Raw genomic sequence first — 18102 nt, 5'->3', positions numbered from 1 at the left:
GACCAGATGCCTGGAAATTTGACATCATCAGCCACCGAGGTGGGAATTGAGCTTCTTTCAGGTTTTCAAAGTTCTTTCACTGAAATCATTTAGCCCCCCCCAAAAATTCAATCCAGTTGTTATCAACTCAGTGTTTGCCACTGTTCTGATGTGCTGCAGAGCAATAAAGACATGGGTTTGAGTATATGCAAACCATAAAGGGGTTTATAACAAAAAAACAACAGTTGAGGTTCTACATCAAAGAAACAAGGAAGCAACTCTGTCTCTTGAAGTCAGATGTGATGTGCTCTTAAAAGGAGCTGAGCAAGTGTTCAGGTCTATTCTGCATCCTCAGAGCTCACGTTCACGATCTTGCTTGATAAAAGTCCTGGATAACTGTGATGCAATCTCCTCAGGCAGCAGGGGGATGGCTGCCTTGCAGGAACATGGGAATGCAGTGTACTTTTACCTGCGATTGACTGGAAGTTCAGGCTCAAATGAGAAATCAAGGTTGTAAATTCAGATAACTGAACAAAAGTCAAGTTGATAATGCTTTTTCTCCTTCTTCTTATTGCCTGGCAATATTGTTCTGCTCTGCTGGGGCAGTGTTGGGTCAGTGTTTTATCGGTGTGATCCTGCCTGCAGCCAAGCAAACACGGATTGTTGTGTTCATCTTCACGCTCCCGAGGTGTCCAGTGCTGCAGAGGGAGGTGAGCGAGACTGGGCTGGACCTGTCCGAGGGCAGCAGGAGAGCGACTGCGCTGCCTCTCTCGGGGAGCCTCCCCCAGAGGTACCCACAATAAACCCAGCCTTCCTAAACTGCCTGATCGGTTTAGTTACTTGACATCAAAGCCTGGAGTCAGGTTTAAAGGAGGTATGAAAGCCTGAGCCAAGAGTTTAATTCTCTATTGGCTCTGCTGCCTTTTTTTTCCCCAGAAATAATAAACCAGTAATAATCAATTGGGATATTTCAGCCAAGAAAAGGCTCCAGTGTGACCTAATTGTGGTTTTCCAGGACCTGACAAGGGAGCTGACAAGGAGGATGGAGAGTATTTACAAAGGCCTGGACTGACAGGACAAGAGGGAATGGCTTCCCAGTGCCAGAGGGCAGGATCGGATGGGATCTTGGGAAGGAATTGTTCCCTGGGAGGGTGGGCAGGCCCTGGCACAGGGTGCCCAGAGCAGCTGGGGCTGCCCCTGGATCCCTGGAAGTGTTCCAGGCCAGGCTGGATGGGGCTGGGAGCAGCCTGGGACAGTGGAAGGTGTCCCTGCCCGTGGCAGGGAGTTGGAACTGGATGAGCTTTAAGGTCCCTCCAGCGCAAACCATTCTGGGATTCTCTGATTCCATGATATTAGATAGTGTTGAACCTCTCCCAGCACTGAGGTCCCTGCTTCCATAAATTGTTCTCTCCTCACCTCCTTAGGGTGGGGGTTTTTGTACAGACAAGAGACTTGCTTTGCTGGTTTTAAAATAATCGTTTTCTTACTTTTATTGGAGAACATGAAGTCAAAGGTACCTTCACTTCTTGATTTAGAAGTAAGAGAAAGATCTACCTAGAAGTGAAAAATAAGATCTGAGATGGTGCTTCTTTCTTCAGGGAATCCAATCCCTGCTGTTAGACTTCTCCAAAAGGTTGTTTTCTGTGCAGAGGAGTTTTACCTCTTTCATGGAAAGTCACTGGAAAGGACTGGAGCTTCTTGGGTCAACTGCTTGAACACAGCGTGGGTGTCTGTCACAGGGCAGGCGAACCATGCAAGGGCCCACTGGTTTTGGGGCTGTCTCTAAAGGGACGTGGGCAAAGCAGCTCAGCAAGTGTGGGCTACACACGGACACAGTGAATGTGGCAGGTGCTTGGAGTCAGGAGAGAAAGCCCAGTGGGAGAAAAGGATCAAGGTGGGTCCATCCTCCCAAATCCCAACATCAGGAGCTTTGAGGTCACCCAGGCTGGAAATGACAGGCAGGATACTTGGATTGTTAGCTAGAATGGATCTTGCCCCGTGGTTATCTGGATCTTTTATATCTCCACATCATCTGTCATCAGGGAATGTCACTCTGAGCCTGTGAGAAGAATTATTTTTGTTTACTTTAAACCTTTTCCTTGGAAGTGGTTTGAGGTGACACCTTCCTCTTTGCATAATGAAGAATAGTGGATAATTAATCTGTATTTGCATCATTTCCAATGTTCACAACTTTACAAGGTGCCATCCTCTTCTGGGTGGAGCATCCTGGGCTCCTCTTACCCACAAACAATTTCCCATCTTTTTGCTACATGTCTGTTTTTGCTACCTGTGCCCTTTTTCTTATTTTCCCATGTTGAGATAGAGTCACCATTAGCAAATAGTTGGGCTATAAGTGTGCCATTTCCTAGTTATTTTTTCCCATAAATTCCTAACTTCATCTGCTTTATTGGGTAGGGCAGGAATATATATATAGAAAAGAAATAGATACAGTGCCCACCAGCAGTGTGATGTTTTCACAAAGTGTTCCAGAATGATCCCAGGATCTCCCCTGAGTTTCACGAGCTATTTTAAAGTCTATAACCTTGTCTTTACAGCTCAAATGATCGTTCCTGGGCACATCCCTTTGCCCTCACTGGTACTGAACTTCCCCTCTCTCCCAGCACAGAGCCATTTCAGCAGCACTTACACACAGGGCTCATCCCAGCTCCTTGCTGAAGAAGACTTGCTCTTCTTTTTCCCTAACTGCTGCTTTCCCCCCTCCTACTTTCTGTGCCATAACTCATCCCTCACTTGCTGTGACCCCCGACTTTGGGAGACCCTTTCCCAAACCTGTCCAACTCATCACAATTGCAGCAAATGCTCAATTTTACTTGCTGGGTTCATTTTGTGATGTTCTCATAAGCTGAATGAGCTCACGGAGGAGTCAAGGACAGGGTGAGCAGTGGGGAATGCGTGGGCAGGAGCATGGGAGGAGGTGGGAGCTGTTGGCATCATGTTGCTCAATAAACCATCCACTGGGTAGCCTGAGATCCTTCATGCAAGCCTTCCCAACCAGTCTGGGATTGGATAATTTGGATTTGGAGATGTGGATAATTAAAAAAAACAGTGTTTCATCTGCAAATTTTGTCTCCTCATTAATTTACCCTTTCCCAAGTAATTTATGACTGTGCTGAAATGCTCTGCATGGGAACTTCCTGACTTCTTCCGTGGTACCCCATGATGCAAACAATTCATGTAGCTTTTTTCGCAAATATTTTTCGAGTGCATCTTTCATTCCCTGAGTTATTTGTTGGCCACAGAGAGTCACTAATAGACATCCTGCTTCTAATGTGTTGAAAAAGGCTTTATTGTTTGTATGGGAGCCCCTGGCATGTTTTTGTCTTTTGACCAGTCTCCTTAACTTGCCAGAATTACAGTCTTTGCTGTTGCTATCCTTTGGATTCAAGTTCCACTTCTCAAAGGTTTCCTTTTCTTTCTGGTCTTCTCCTTTCCTTTATTATTCACTGTGGCATTTGGGGGTCCAGCTGAAGTCCTGGGCTCAATGGTGTAAATTTACTCCAAGCTTCCAGCAGGAAGTCTCTCAACATTTTCTGTATAACCCAAAAACATTTTGCCTTCTCATTTGCTTTCTAAAATGTTTTTCCAACTACTTTTCTTATTCTTAGACTTTCAATGGTTTGAGAATGTTGATTGATTGATTGATTGATTTTTCCTTCCTACAAATAGGGGAATTTGAATATATAATGGACACTATTAGAGAAATAATCTGTATTCAACCAACCCCCCTGTGCACTATCCAGGATTGCACCTACTTTGGAGGTTGCTCCAAATTGCTCCGCAAATAAATTGATAAAGATACCAAAATCTGTCTTTTTGCTCAGACTTCAGTACAACAATTGCCCTGCCTGTATGGCCATGACTGAAGTCACCCATTAATTATGGGCTGCCCAGGGAGGTTTGGAGTCCCCATCCCTGAAGGAGTCCAAGGAAGGGCTGGAGGTGGCACTGAGTGCTCTGGGCTGGGGACAGGGTGGGCATCGGGCACAGGGTGGACTCAATGGTCAGGGAGGTCTTTTCCAACCTCACTGATTCTGTAATTCTGTGGTTAATACTGTGCTTTTCTACTTTTGTAACCTCTCTCACTCACCTTTGCCTTTCCTGGTCTCTGGCATCACCACAGAGAGGTCATCAGTTGGTAGCTTTGGTATTTTTTTTTCCATACTGGCATGGAATTTCAACCTGTAGATCTTTGGAACTCTTTCATGCAATTAAATACTTATTAGTGCAGTCCACTGTATTATTCCTGTATCTCTGTTATCACAACATCATCTGAATTAACTTCTTTACTTTGAATTTCCCAGGTGCTTATGAAATTAATTTTGTAATTTAAAAGTAGGCAATTTGGTTTACCCATCTTAACTTCAGGCTTGGATTTTGTGTTTGCAGTAGAGGTGAATATTTATGTATATTTATATATACAGATATATATCTGTATATATATATATACACACATATAGACATATACACACACGCATATGTACATTTACGTGTACACAGACATGATATACGTTTATTCATCAAACCAGAATGGTTTGGGTTGGGAGGGACCTTAAAGATCATCCATGGGCAGGGACACCTTCCATTAGAACAGGTTGCTCCAAGCCCTTTCCAGCCTGGAACACTTGCAGGGATTATCGTTACCCAGAGCATTCTTGCATGTGGCTATCAGTGCAATATTCAGTTTTTTAGGTGCAGGAATTAAGAGACAAATTTTATCCCCAGATACCAGCTATGAGTGCACAAAACCTGACTTGCAGGATGACTTTTGGGACGTGTGGGATCAGCGTGGTGTGGGGGTGCTGCTGGAGAGGGGCACTCCGGGAGCTCCGGTGCCTCGGGACGTGCAGTGTGTTGGGAAAGGCTCCCTGGAGTGCACGGGCACAGCTGGAACCGGGCACAGACGGAGGCAGCGGTGGAACGTCTGCAGTGCTTGATCTCTGCAAGCCTTCATCAAAGTCTGAGCAGGCAACAAGTTTCCTCTTGTTGTGTCCTGGTTGGATCTCGCACGCAGACAGCACGCCACGATCCTCATCTTCCCTCGTCATCCTTCACTCCAGCAGCAGCTTTCCCGAGCCTCAGGCACCACAAGCTCTGACTCATTTACTTAATATTCCTCTAATGAAACTGCCCAGAGCTCTGGACCTATTCTCCTCCAAAACAATCCTTCTCCTCTCTATTCTTCCACGCCCTTCGCTTTCTTCTCAGCTCCCATCACATTCCTAATCAGACTTTAGCTGAGCTCCCCTGAGCAGACTTTCCCTTCCATTCCCTGCCGGACCCCTTGTGTCCTGCCAGCCCAGCGGGGGTGTGAGTGGCACTGGAGGGACCAGGTGACCTTTAGAGCAAAGCCAGGAGGGTGGGAATCAAGCAGGAGTTTCTTCAGCTGCAGTGCTATGGTGGGGAGAGGGGGATGGACATCCCGGCGTTCTCCCCACCCTGGGTTTGGAGCAGGACCCTGGAGGCTGCACTGATTCCAGGGCATCCTTCACTGTGGCAGGGGAGCTGGGATAAGCACAGGTGCTTCTTCCGGGAAGGATGGGAATGGCAGAAAAGGCTGGGAATGGGAAATCTCCCCCAGAGCTGTCTGTACTGGTTGGGTGGGCTGGAGGACAGTGGGATGAGCAGAGCCCCAACCCAGGGGCTGCCACCAGAATCAGCCAGACAGCAGCTGTGGAAATTCTTGCCCAGCCTTGTTGAGGACCATGTTACCACTGTAATTCAAAGATGACAAGATGGTAGCATGCCTGGAGTCCTGATCTCTTGATTTCAGGACCTGAAATCCCAGACTGCTCGAGGGAAGCTGGCCAACATGATTTTTCTCTTTTTGTGGAATCTGCATCTTCCAGGATCTACCTGAGACACCTCCCAGGCATCTCCTGGAGTCTTTTCATATCTCCTCCAGGCAGCTGATATCCCAGGTACCATCTCCCAGAGTCTTTTCATCTCTGATTTAGGCATTGGGATATCCTGGGTGGCAGTTCCAGACTCCTCCAAGGAAGTAATCTGAAATTACATTTCCTCTTTCATGGAAACCTCATCTTCCAGAATGCACCAGGCATCTCCAGGAATCTTTTCACATCTCCTCTTGGAAGCTGAGATCCCAGGTCACAGCCCCACACTCCTCCAAGGAGGTACCCAAGGGACTCTTTCGCTTTTGAAAGAAAGTGTGTGTTCTGGGATCTGCCTGAGCCCCCTTCTCAAGGATTTCCTGGAGTCTTGATCTCTGATTTCAGGGACTGAGATCCCAGGTAGCAGCCCCACACCGCTCCAGGGAAGCTTCCCAAAATGTTTTTGCTCTTTTGGTAGTAGCTCTCTGTTCCAGGCTCCAGCTGAGACTCCTCAAATATCTGCAGGGAGGGCTCAGGGCAGGGCCCAGGCTCTGCTCCGGGGCCCGGCAGCGGCACCAGAGCACCGGGCAGGGCCTGAGCCCAGCAATTGCCCTGCACAGGAGGCAGAACTGCTGCCCTGGGCAGGGCCCAGCCCTGAACAGGCTGCCCAGGGAGGGGCTGGAGTCTCCCTCAGCGGGGATATTGCAGAGCCCTCTGGGCACAATCCTGTGCCCTGTGCTCTGGGATGGCCCTGCCTGAGCAGGGAGGTGGCACCAGGGACCCTCTGGGGTCCCCTCCAGCCTGGCCCAGCCTGGGACTCTGTGGGATAAAGGGAGCTGCAGATGCTCAGCACACATTCGATGGCAATGCTGAGGTCCAGGAATGGGGAGTTTCACCTCCTTTGTCCCTTCCCCAAGTCCATTGACTTTGCCTCCTCCCTGCTCAGATGCTGGCCCTGAGCGCTGGGAGCAGCACCTCGTTTGTGTATTTTATATAAATATCAGTGGTGGAAGCACTGCGTGAGAGGCTGTGAAAGCTCTCTGGGGGGAGCAGAGGGAGAAAGGAAACACAGTTAGGGGTAACCAGCACACCCATGGATTTTCCTGGATGTGGGACACAAATGGTGCTGGAATGGATCTGCCCCAGTTGGGCTGCTCAGGATGGCACAGCTGAGTCAGGAGATGCAGGTGGGCCTGTGGTGTTGCCTGTACTCAGGATGTAGAGACCGTCAGGGGGATTTCAAACCATTCTGCATTGTTGGTGGAGGGTTTTTTTGTCTGTATTTGTTATTTTACTGAATCTAAAGGACTTTGAAGGACTTTGGTCCTCTTGGGAAGCAGATGGGGGTGATACAGAGCAGGACTGGCTGCCCAGGGAATGGTGTTTCTTCCTAAGGCTGGAAAACATGAAACCTGTGGACTTGGCTTCTCAAGCTCAGTGTTGATAAGCAGATTCCTTGCTCCTAAGGAACACGTCCTGTCCATCCTCAGAATTTCTTTTAAAAAGTGTTGCTATGACATCTGCAGAATGGCTGCACCCAGGGCAGGGGATTTGGTGGGGTATTGGTAAATATTAAATAATAGATGGGTGGATGTTCCTGCCCAGATTGGGGTTGTTGCGTGGAGGATTTCTTCCTCCTGAGCAGTTCTGAAGGATGCACAGGGTGGTTCTGAGCAGCAGGAGAGAAGGATTTGGGTTTGGATGGATGATGGGACCTGGTGAAGGTGCATGGGCAGGTGGGGAGGGAGCTGATGGGGAGGAGGTTTGGCTCTGGAGGAGTGGATTAGTGGGACAAGGTCTGTCCAGGGGTGCAAATGGAAGGAGTGGAGCCATTTCCCGTGCATGAGCTGGAGGCTCGTCCTGAGCAAGGCAAGGCAGGGGCTGGCGAGAGTTGTTGGAGCTGCACACACAGAGCTCTCCTGCTCCCGCAGCCTGTACAGACAGGCCTGTGCTCCTCAAAGGAGGGATCGGATTCTTGCCCTCCGGGGGTTTCCAGCCAGCTCGAAGTTCAGAGGAGTCCTTTCTTTCTCCTGCTGTTCACGCCCTGCAAAGAATTTTCTATCAACAAAAGAAATTGTTTTATAATCAACTTGATGTTCATCCCCAGTTCTGGGCTATGAAGGGGGTTTTGAAGGACCAGGGAAATGGAGCTTGGAGATTGTGGAAGCAGAGGACAGCAGCTGGTGGCACAGCCCTGCTAGAATGGGGTGGAGGAATTCTGGGGACACTCCAGAGCCAGTGAAACTCTTGGGTACATCTCTGGGAGTGGGAGCAATTGCACAAAATGCCAGCAAAGGAATAATCCCTGGAAAGAAAGCGTTGGGGCATCCCCTGTGTGTGCCATGGTAGGCTGAGAGGACTTTTACTCCTGCACCTTTTCTGGCTGGATTTAAAGCCTGTTGGGTGCTCCGTGGCATGAAGGTCCTTGAAATGTCGATTGTAGCTCAGGCTGTACCTCTGCCAGTAGGACCGTGTCAAACTCGGAAGGATTGTCTTTGAACATTGTTACCATCCCATGGAAAACCCATCCCTGCTAAACCCTACTTGATGGCAGCCCTGCCATGAACCTTCTCAGGTCAGGCTGGGCAGAAGAACTGTTTTGAATTATCTGACTATGCCTCAGGCTTTTGGAAAGCAGCATTTGTGTCCCTTTGCAGTACAAGTGTCCCTGCCTGGGTCTGCGGTTGTGGATTCAATATTTTTTAGAGAAAGATGGAAACATGGGCTGCCTCAGGAGCTGGACTCGGTTACCTGACTGGTTTTCTTGGCTTCCATGAATGTGTCCAGAAGCCGGTGAGTTTGGAAAGAAATTTTTCTGTGCTTATGAAAGGCAACTTTTAAATGTCAAAGTTGAAAGTACTTTTTCTTAGGTAAAAAAAAAATCACCACCAAACCATCCCAAGCTGGCTGGGCACGAAACCACCTGAATAGCTGAGCTGAATCCATGGCATCTTCTGGGAGATTTTTTAGGGCTTTAAAAGGAGCCCCATGTTAGTGTTGTATCTCCCCAGGCAGGAGCTCACACTGACCAACACACCTCAGCCTTTAAGCTCTTTGTATCCAAATTGTTTGGTTACTTAATTCTAAACCGACACATCCCCATATTTGGAGGAATTGCCACATCATGGTGTTCTGGAAGTGTTCTTTGGCTCTTGATTTACAGTAACTACATAGCAGTGGGGGAAACTGGATGACAACAAGAATTAATAGTTTTCCATGGAAGCTGGAGTGTCTGACGGCACTGGAAGCTGTGAGGATGGATCAGCCTCCAGGATATTAACCATGGAGATGGCTCTCAGCGTTTGCTGCCAGTGCTGATGGCCCTGGGAACAAATGGCACATGGATTCATCCGCCCCATTGCCCACTGAGCCAATGGGCTTGGCTGGGGATGAGGGAATTTGGTGCAGTTGTACAGAAGCAGCATCTCTGCAGGTTTACAGAGAATGAGAAGCAGCCATCCCTGCTCGGAGCTCTGGGAGAAGCAGCAGTATTTGGGAATTCCCCAACTCCTGGTAGCAGAAGTGATTGATGGGAGCCAGGAGATTCTGGGATTGGCACACGAGGAGCCGTGTTCGGGCTGTCAGGCTGCCCACGCTGCGAGGGGAGCTCAGGATGAACAGCGCTGTCGGAAAACGGACGTGAGGGATTGATCACGGAGCTGGAAGAGAGCTCAGGCCAAGAAGAGCGGCAAGGAGGGGCTGTGCCACTCTCCATCTCGATTAGATTCAGCAAGGAAGGTCACTTCCAGCCCATTTCTTAGTATTAGAGGAGGATTTGAATGCTCTTGCAGGAAAAGTGCCACCCCCACTACCCCACAGCAGTTTGTCCAAGTTGACCTCAGTGGTTTCCTGCCAAAAATACCTGTGAACAATAATGACTTGTTAATGATTTATCCCTGTGTTCTCAAGTGCTGCACTGATTCCGAATACCACAGAAACCATTGGGGCAGGCTCTTAAGGTTTTGGCTACAATGGCTTTTTGTCCTTCCCCCCTGACAGGGATGCCAGCTGCATGAGGGAACCAAGGGCTCAGTGTACTGGGCAGTGTAAAATGCACATTGTTCAGTGTGACTTCAGGGAATATTGGTGGGAAAAGCAACTGCATTGGATCAGGGGAGAAATCAACGGAGCTGTAATGAAGGATTGTCCCTTGCACAGTTTGCAGAGTCGTGAGCAGACACCAGCAGGTTCCCTGTGGTGCCAGCAAGGCACAGCTGTACAGAGTGGGCTCTCTGCAAAGAGCTGCAAATCCATGTTGTGTGGGCCTGGCATGGTTCTGGACATGGGATCCGGCACCACAAGCTCTCTGCTGCCCTGGGAGATGGGCACCTGCCATTTTCCCAAGGCCATCAGGGCAGGAGTATGGAGGTTTTATGGCATATGGGGGTGAGGTACCACACCAGAAAGCTGTTCTGTGCTTCCAGCATGGCTGTGTAGTAAACCCCCCTCAGCCACCCTGACCTGGGAGCAGGAGCACCACAAGATGAAAAGCAGCAGAGAGAGAGGGAGAATCTGTGATTGCAACAACCACTTCCACCCTTCAGAAGCAGGAGAAAAGGCGGTGGAGCCCAGGAGTCAGACTCTGCATGAGTGGACTTAAGGTGTTCATGGCCCATTTTACACAACAAAGTGGAGTTTCAGTGCTGAGCAGCCAAAGCAGAAGCTCCAGGCAGTGCTTGACTCTCCCAGTGGTCTTTGTCTGGCAGGGGCCAGTGTCATTGTTGAGAAAAAAGCAGAAAAACGCAGAATTGGCAGGTGCCAGTGGAGACTCCGTCCATCGCGTCTCCTCTGCAGGAGCCAGGGATGAGAGCGGGACACCTCCCTCCAGTAACCAGCAGGACTTTCTCCTTTCTGAACTTCTTTTAGTCTCAACTACTGTGGCTCCAGATGTCCTCGTTGTCCCAGCACTCATCCTCCTCTTGGATGTCTGTCCCCTCTCGCAGAGGTACAGGTCGGCGAGGGCTGGATGCTGCAGTGGAGGTGATGTCACAGCTCACCTCCTTTCACTGCCCCAGACAAATGGGCTGTGAGTGGCTCCCTTCCCACTCCTTGGAGTAAAACAGCTCATAGAGCTCAGTCATAGGAATGTTTGGTCCAATTATTGGGGGCCTTGAATGAAGACAGTGGGTAGAGCATCCACTGGTCTCACTCTGTTGAGCAGGGAAGTTCTTTCACTTCCTGCCCTGTTTGTCCTCCTGCATGTTCACTGCTCTGTGCTGCTCTGCACACGGCAGCAGAGATGCCTGAAAATGGAGTTTTATCCACATTTTTGGCCTCAGTCTCTTGAGTCCTGGGGTAAGGCCTCTGTCATCCCTGTCCCTGAGAACCTCCACGTGGAGACTTGCCCTTTGGTGATGAATGCTGGAGTCTCCAGAGGCTCCCAGCAGGGTGAAACTAAGGGAAGAGTTTCATGCTTACCTGCTTCAAGCTCCTTCCAGTGTACCAGCTCAGCTCTTTGAACATCTGTGACAGCGTGGAGCAAAACCTGGTCTAGTGGAAGGTGTCCCTGCCCACGGCAGGGGCTGGAACGAGATGGTCTCCAAGGTCCCTTCCAACCCAAATTATTCTGGGATTCTGTGATCTTCAGTGGCTGGAGTCCCCCAGGATGCAGCAAAGATGGTAACAGTTCACTCAGGAGACTCAGGAAGTCTCCTGTGAAATTATCCAAGAAAAAGTATTTTATTGACTTCTCTGAAATCCTTTGTTGAGATCAATTGCAAGGAGTGTTGTGGAAGAAGTATAAATGGGCAAAAAGGGAATAAGGTGTGTTTGTGAAATCCTTCAGGCTGTTCACCAGCTGGCTCCGGACACGTCTCCCAGATCAGTAACTCCAGTAATGCTGGGAAGGTATCCCAAGTGGAACACCAAGTGGAAAACCACTCTTTGAGTGGTCTCTGATGGCTTGTGATAGTCAGGTCACAGATTCTCAGAATCCTGGAAGGGGCAGGCTGGAAGGGGCCACTGTGGGTCACCTGGTGCCACCTCCCTGCTCACCAGGGCCATCCCAGAGCACAGGGCACAGGATTGTGCCCAGAGGGCTCTGGAATATCTCCAGCCCCTCCCTGGGCAGCCCAGGGAAGAAGTTCTGCTTCATATTCAAGTGGAACTTCCTGGGCATCAGTTCCTGCCCAGGTCACAGGGTTATGTCAGTTTTGGGTCTGACCCCTTGTGTCTGTGCTGAAATTCTTGTTTCTGCTCAGCATCTGAAGACATCAGTGAAAGAAATTTTCAAGCAGTTTCACTTTTGCTGTTTAAGCTGGTGCAGCTGCGTGTGCCTGTGTCGTGTGGCCTCAAGAAGAGCAGTGAGTGTAGATTGGAAGGGAGGCAGGAGTGCGACCCAGGCACCCCATCTTTGGTGCCTCCAGATGAGCTCAGCATCCCCAGGAGCCCGGAGCTGCATTCTCGGCATTCCTGCAGCTCCTTAGATGTCAGTGATGTCATCGATAGCAGCCAGGGAATTGCAGATCCCAGAGGGCCTGAACTCATGTCTTAGGAAGTAAGCGTAGGAGGAACCAATTTCTGTCGTGTACTGCACTGTACCAGCAAGTTCCATTGAATCAAATCACAGCAAATGTATTTGCATCTACATTTTTGTCTTCTGGAAATACAAAAACGTCCAACAAGAGAGACTCGTGTGTTCTCCACCAGCCACTCGCTCATCCCTACTACAGAAAACTACGTCTGAGCAATATAACAACAGGAAGCCGGTGCAGAGTGAGATTGAAAAGCAAATCATTTATTCCTTTAGCTGTTCAATCTTTGTCCTTGTGCCCAGGACCTGCTGACATAAAACATATTTCAAGACAGAGCTGGCATGGAGTGAAGGCATCAGCCCTTCTCTGGAAAGCATCCCTTGAAAACTCCGTCTCGTGTCAGCCTGTGAAAGAGATGCGTTTGCATTTTTTTGTGCAGGATGAAATAGCTCATTTTAGGAACACAGGAGCAAAATTTTAATTAAAGTTTCATACTTTTATCACCTGAGATTTTGTACCAAGAGCTTCGGGATGATGGCAACCCAGTACCGTGCAGGCTCCTGGTAGGCATGGGATGCATCAGTTCCTGCTGCTGGTGTAGCTGGGAGTTTGAAACTCTGGGATGGACTGAAGTAACACGTTTTTAACGATGGTTTGGTGGTACCTTGAAGCCACGATAGCACAGTTTGCAGATGGTCTAGTGAATGGCATTAAATAGCATTTTACAGCCTAAAGTTTGGTGGTGAGGGAGACTGACAGGCCATGAGACATGTTTGTATCTGAAACAGAGATCTTAATTTTTTTTCTAGTTGTATTTAGGAAGTTGCCTCTGACAGGACCTTCCAGGGGTAGAGCATGGTGCAGAGATTAACTTCTGCTCTCTCTGAGCCTCCCCAGGTGGCTGTGGGTGCAGGACCGTGGGTAGGATGGACCCTCCTCTGCAGCTGCGGAATTTCCTGCTCGGAAGCAGAGTTTGCTCTGCAGCCTCAGTGCTGCTTGAATGTGGCTCTGTGTTACTCAGCTGTAATTAGAGCAGCTTGCCAGTTCTTTATTTCATCCCTTCATTTCAATGGGATTTCCAGACCTGGTGCAATTTGCCCCAAAGAGCTGGGGCTTGTTTTCTAGCCCAAATCTAGCCAGACTTTATACCTACACCTGCATTTCTCCAGCTACAAATAACAATGCAAGTGATTTTATCTAATCTCCCACCACCTGGTTTGTTCTTGTCCTCACTCTTAGGCATGAGGGTATTGAAAATGCTTTTGGCAGGAGGAGCTTTAAGCAGTGTAACCACCAGCATTAACGCAACCGCCCGGGCTGTGTGTAAAGAACCAGGTATGGATGGCAGTGACCTCCTGCAGGGAGGGAAACCTGGACAGCCAGAGCTCGTGGGTTGTGCGGTGTCTTCTCCGAAAGCCTGGAAGGCAGCACAGCAAAGCCGTGGCTGATGTGCTGCGGGGAAGAGCCCACCCGTGTGCGCCCTGGGCACGGGGGGGCTTCAGGGAGCCCTCGGGCCTTCCTGTGTCTCTACGTGACTTGGCACCCGGATCCCAGGACACCTCTCCAGAGCAGATCTGTGACTTTCTAGCTTGGGTTTCACCACGGAGTGCCCAAGGCCCCTCCTCTACGCCGGCATTTCGGCGCTGTGCTTTGGAAGGACTCCAGGCCAGCAGCGAAGGGCTCTTTGATAATATCTGACGGGCGGGTAAGAATTTTGGGCAGCAGCCAAGGTACACATTGCCTGTAATCGTTAACTCGGTCTGTAAACAGTTCAAACGGCACTGAAGAGGCCGTCAGTTATTACATTAGCGAGAAGCCTTTCATGTGCCCGCGCAGGAGCCGGAGCCGCGCAGCGCCGGCCCCGCGGAGCAGCTCTGGCTGCGGGGCTGCAGGCGCGGCCTGGCCGTGCAGCGAGCGCTGTGCCGAGCGCCTGACCTTCAAACCCTCGGCGCTGCAGCAACAACTAAATCATTACTTTCCTTTTGTTCTGCACCTGGCTCGGCGGTGCAGCCCAGGGAGATGGAGGGGGAAGGGATCAGGCAGCGCTCCCCCCGGCGCCAGCCGGGAAGGTTCAGCAGGGCTGGCTCCTCCACCCCGAACCCATCTCCTGCCGGCAGCGTTTCCCTGGGGTGATTCCTCCACCCCAAACCCATCTCCTGCCGGCAGCGTTTCCCTGGGGTGATTCCTCCACCCCAAACCCATCTCCTGCCTGCAGCTTTTCCCTGGGGTAACTCCTCCACCCCAAACCCATCTCCTGCCGGCAGCTTTTCCCTGGGGTGATTCCTCCGTTCCAACCCCATCTCCTGCCTGCAGCTGTTCCCTGGTGAGAACAGCTCCATGTGCAATCCTAGCAAACGTTCCGCTCGTGAACAGGTAAAGCTTCCCTGGACCGTTGCTGGTTTCTCCAGAAGTGGCCACAGTGGTGGTTCAGGGCCATGCCAGGGTCCTGACATCTCCAGGCAACAATGCTGCTGAGCTTCATCTTCAGGAGAGTTTTAGAGAATTCCCCAGCCCACATCAGCCTCTGGAGAGCCCTTTGGTCTCTTTCCAGGAAGAGATGTGTGATGTTCAGAAGAAGTTGTTGCTTAATTTGACCCGAAAGCAATTTCCTTGTCGGTGTTTGCTCTTCTAGATCTCCTTTCTCTTTTCTAGAGGATCAAGAATGCCCTTTCTGGCATCAATTGTCAAGGTTTTAACTTTGAAACCCGTTGGTAAAAAGCTGATGGTTAAGGAAAAGTACCCAGTGCCTGCAGTAAAGTGATCTGGGCTCGGGTGAGTCTCTGTATGTGGCCCATCAGTGCAGAGCTGCTTTCAGGGTCAGAGCTGCCTCAGGTGTTTCACGGACCAGTTGTGGGAGTCCTCATGTGTCTGTGCCGCCCTTGAGCTGGTCCCAAGGGACCTTCGTGCTTGGAGAGGTGAGAGAGCTGCCAGCACAGCTTGGGCTTTGCCACTGCTTCAAGGGCTGCAGAGGGACAAGACTTGTGTGAGTTCTGTGTGACAGCTTTAACCTCCCAGCCACTGCCGGCACCGTACAGAGGGTCGGGTGAGAGAGGGTCTTCAAGTATGGAGATGGCTCCGGGGTGGGGACAGGCCGGGCGCTCCGAGGTGTGCGAGGTGAGCAGGTCAGCATGGGTTGGATGCTCTCCATGGGATTTGGGATCCAGACCGTCTGCAGAGTGCTTGGAGGCAGAGGAGCATGAGCTGTCCTCCCGTGACTTGGGCCAGCTTGCCTTTACTTTCATTTAGTGCTGTGAGTCAGGGCTGACCAGAGAACCTCCCTTTGCCTTTGATACTCCAACATGGATGTGTGGACCAGACAGAGACAGTTTACCCAGACATTGTTATGGAGCTTTGCCAGAGATTTCCTTGCTGGTCCATGCAATCCTCGTGGTGACTGGGCCAACAGAAGTGACACCTGCTTCCCTCATGTGGGACCTCTCTGTCCACAGGAGAGCAAACTTCAGCAGAGCTGTCAGTGAGGGGTGTTTGAGAATTTTCTCCAACCCCACAGGAATCATTTAGGTTGGAAAAGTCCTCCCAGACCATCGAGTCCACCCTGTGCCTGATCCCCACCCTGTCCCCAGCCCAGAGCTCTGAGTGCCACCTCCAGCCCTTCCTTGGGCACCTCCAGGCACAGGGACTCCAAACCTCCCTGGGCAGCCCCTGCCAAGGCTTGAGCACCCTTTCCATGGGGAAATTCCTGCTGCTGCCCACCCTGAGCCTCCCCTGGCCCAGCCTGAGGCCGTTCCCTCTCCTCCTGGCCCTGTTCCCTGGCAGCAGAGCCCGACCCCCACCTGGCTCTGAAGTCCTTTCAGGGAGTTGCAGAGAGCGACAGAAAAGATCCAGACTTCACCTAAACCATCTAATCCTGCACGTGTGATAATCAAATAAACATCCCTCTTGGGTTCAGCACTGCTCTTTGTTGCTCACCAGCTTGGTAATGAAAAGGAGAAGGAAACACAGTCATTTCTTGATTAGGGACTGATTTGTTCTATCAAACCCGCACGCCCTGCTGACCCTTGACTCAGGCCAAAGGTGGTGAAGCTCGTGAGCACAAGTGAGGGCACAAGCACAGGAGTATTGCACTGGCACCTTGTAGGTCCTTTGTCTCGTCTGCCAGCTCTGGCCACTCCTTCAGGGGACTCGGATGGTTGTCTGAGGTGTTTGCACGTTGAGGTAGGACCTGAGTCTCTCTAAGAATAATGCATTTGTTATCAGTGAATGTGTTCCTCTGTGACTCACATGTGGTAAGGTGTGTTTGCTGTTATAACAGCTCTTGAAACTTTATGCAGGTAAATTAAAAAAGCCCCATATCCTGATGGCTGAGCTTCATGCCCAGGAGTCATGGAAGTGACAATTTCTCCTTGGGCCTCTTGAAACACTTTGATGTTCTTTTCCTTTTCCAACCAGCCATGTCCATCTTCTTCATGGCTAAAATTCACTTAATCTCCCTGCCCAATCCCTTCTCATCCTTCCGTGTCCTTCTAGCAGTGTCCCACAGCACTTTTCAGCTCTGCTGTCGCTGTGTTTCAGCCTCCTGGCAGCATCTCCTGTGCCTGTGGTAGTGTCCTGTCATTTCTGCTGCTGTCTTTCTTAGGGTGGAATGGTCTTGGGGTAAGAGGGGCTTCTGTTCAGCTGGTAGAGCTGGAGAGTTCAGGTAAACTGGGAGGAGCCTTTCTTACAGGAATAAAGACGTTCACACAGCATTGATCACAGAACCACTGAGGCTGGAAAAGACCTCAAAGACCATCAGGTCCAACCTGTGACCAATCCCCACCTTGTCACCCAGATGAGAGCACTGAGTGCCATTCCTTGGGCACTCCAGGGATGGGGACTCCACCACTTCCCTGGGCAGCCCCTTCTTATACCTGACATGAAGAAATTCTTACTGATGTCCAACCTGAACGTTCTTTGGCACAACCTGGAGCTGTTTCCTCTTGTCCTGTCACTTGTCTGGGAGAAGAGTCCGATCCCCACCTGGCTCCAACCTCCTGTCAGGCTGAGTTTTGGGGAGGCTGGGAGAGGAGGATCTGGTGGCTGGGGTGTCCCAACAGGGCCGTGTTGCTGTCAGGAGCATTCCTCAGTGACTGAGGAGTGCACATGGCCTGTTCCATCCCAGCCATGCAAGATGGTTGGAGCTTTCCCTGGTGCCAGCAGCTGGGACAGTGCCCATGCTCTGGCACCTCTGGGAGATGCACTGTGCAGGTGCACATCTGGCTTTTAGAGCTGGGACATCTGCCCTGCTCCTTCCCACAGGAATCCTGTCTCGGGTGCCCTGTTTCCATCTCCTCATAGACCCAGCAGAGGATCTTTCCCAGTAATTATTGCAGCCAGGTTAGTGTTGGCAGCGAAGATGGAGAGGGTGGTAGGAGACCACCTTCACTTGCCTTTTGAAGCCTACAAAGGAATATAAACCTTACTTAGTTCAGAGGCTCACTGATGGAATTGCTGCAGGGAAGAGGTGTCTTGAGCCAGACATATCCACAAGTACAGGAATATCCATGTCCTGCCTCAGGAGCTCGTGCTGGGTGACAGTGACATGACACAGCTGGGTGAAGCCAGCAGGGCAGTGGGCAGTGGGTGCCTCCCATGGACACACGGATGTGGCACGACAATGTCCGACATGCTCTGTGTCCCCAAAGGTGCCACTGTGGTGCTGTGGGCCCCTGGCTCATCCCCTCACTGCTGCTTCGGCTGTAGCTCATCTTTGAAGGAACTTTTCCACAAGGCATTTCATCCACTCAAGGCTGTGGCACCAGTGGCACGTGGAGAATGGTCCTGGCATGAGATGGAGAATGGTC

Source organism: Corvus kubaryi, unplaced genomic scaffold (assembly GCF_017639235.1).
Source record: "Corvus kubaryi isolate FWS band 111438036 unplaced genomic scaffold, C.kubaryi_AGA036_p1.0 37284, whole genome shotgun sequence".
NCBI lineage: Eukaryota > Metazoa > Chordata > Aves > Passeriformes > Corvidae > Corvus > Corvus kubaryi.
The sequence above is the reverse complement of the archived record's forward strand: the minus strand, read 5'-3'. Positions refer to the sequence as shown.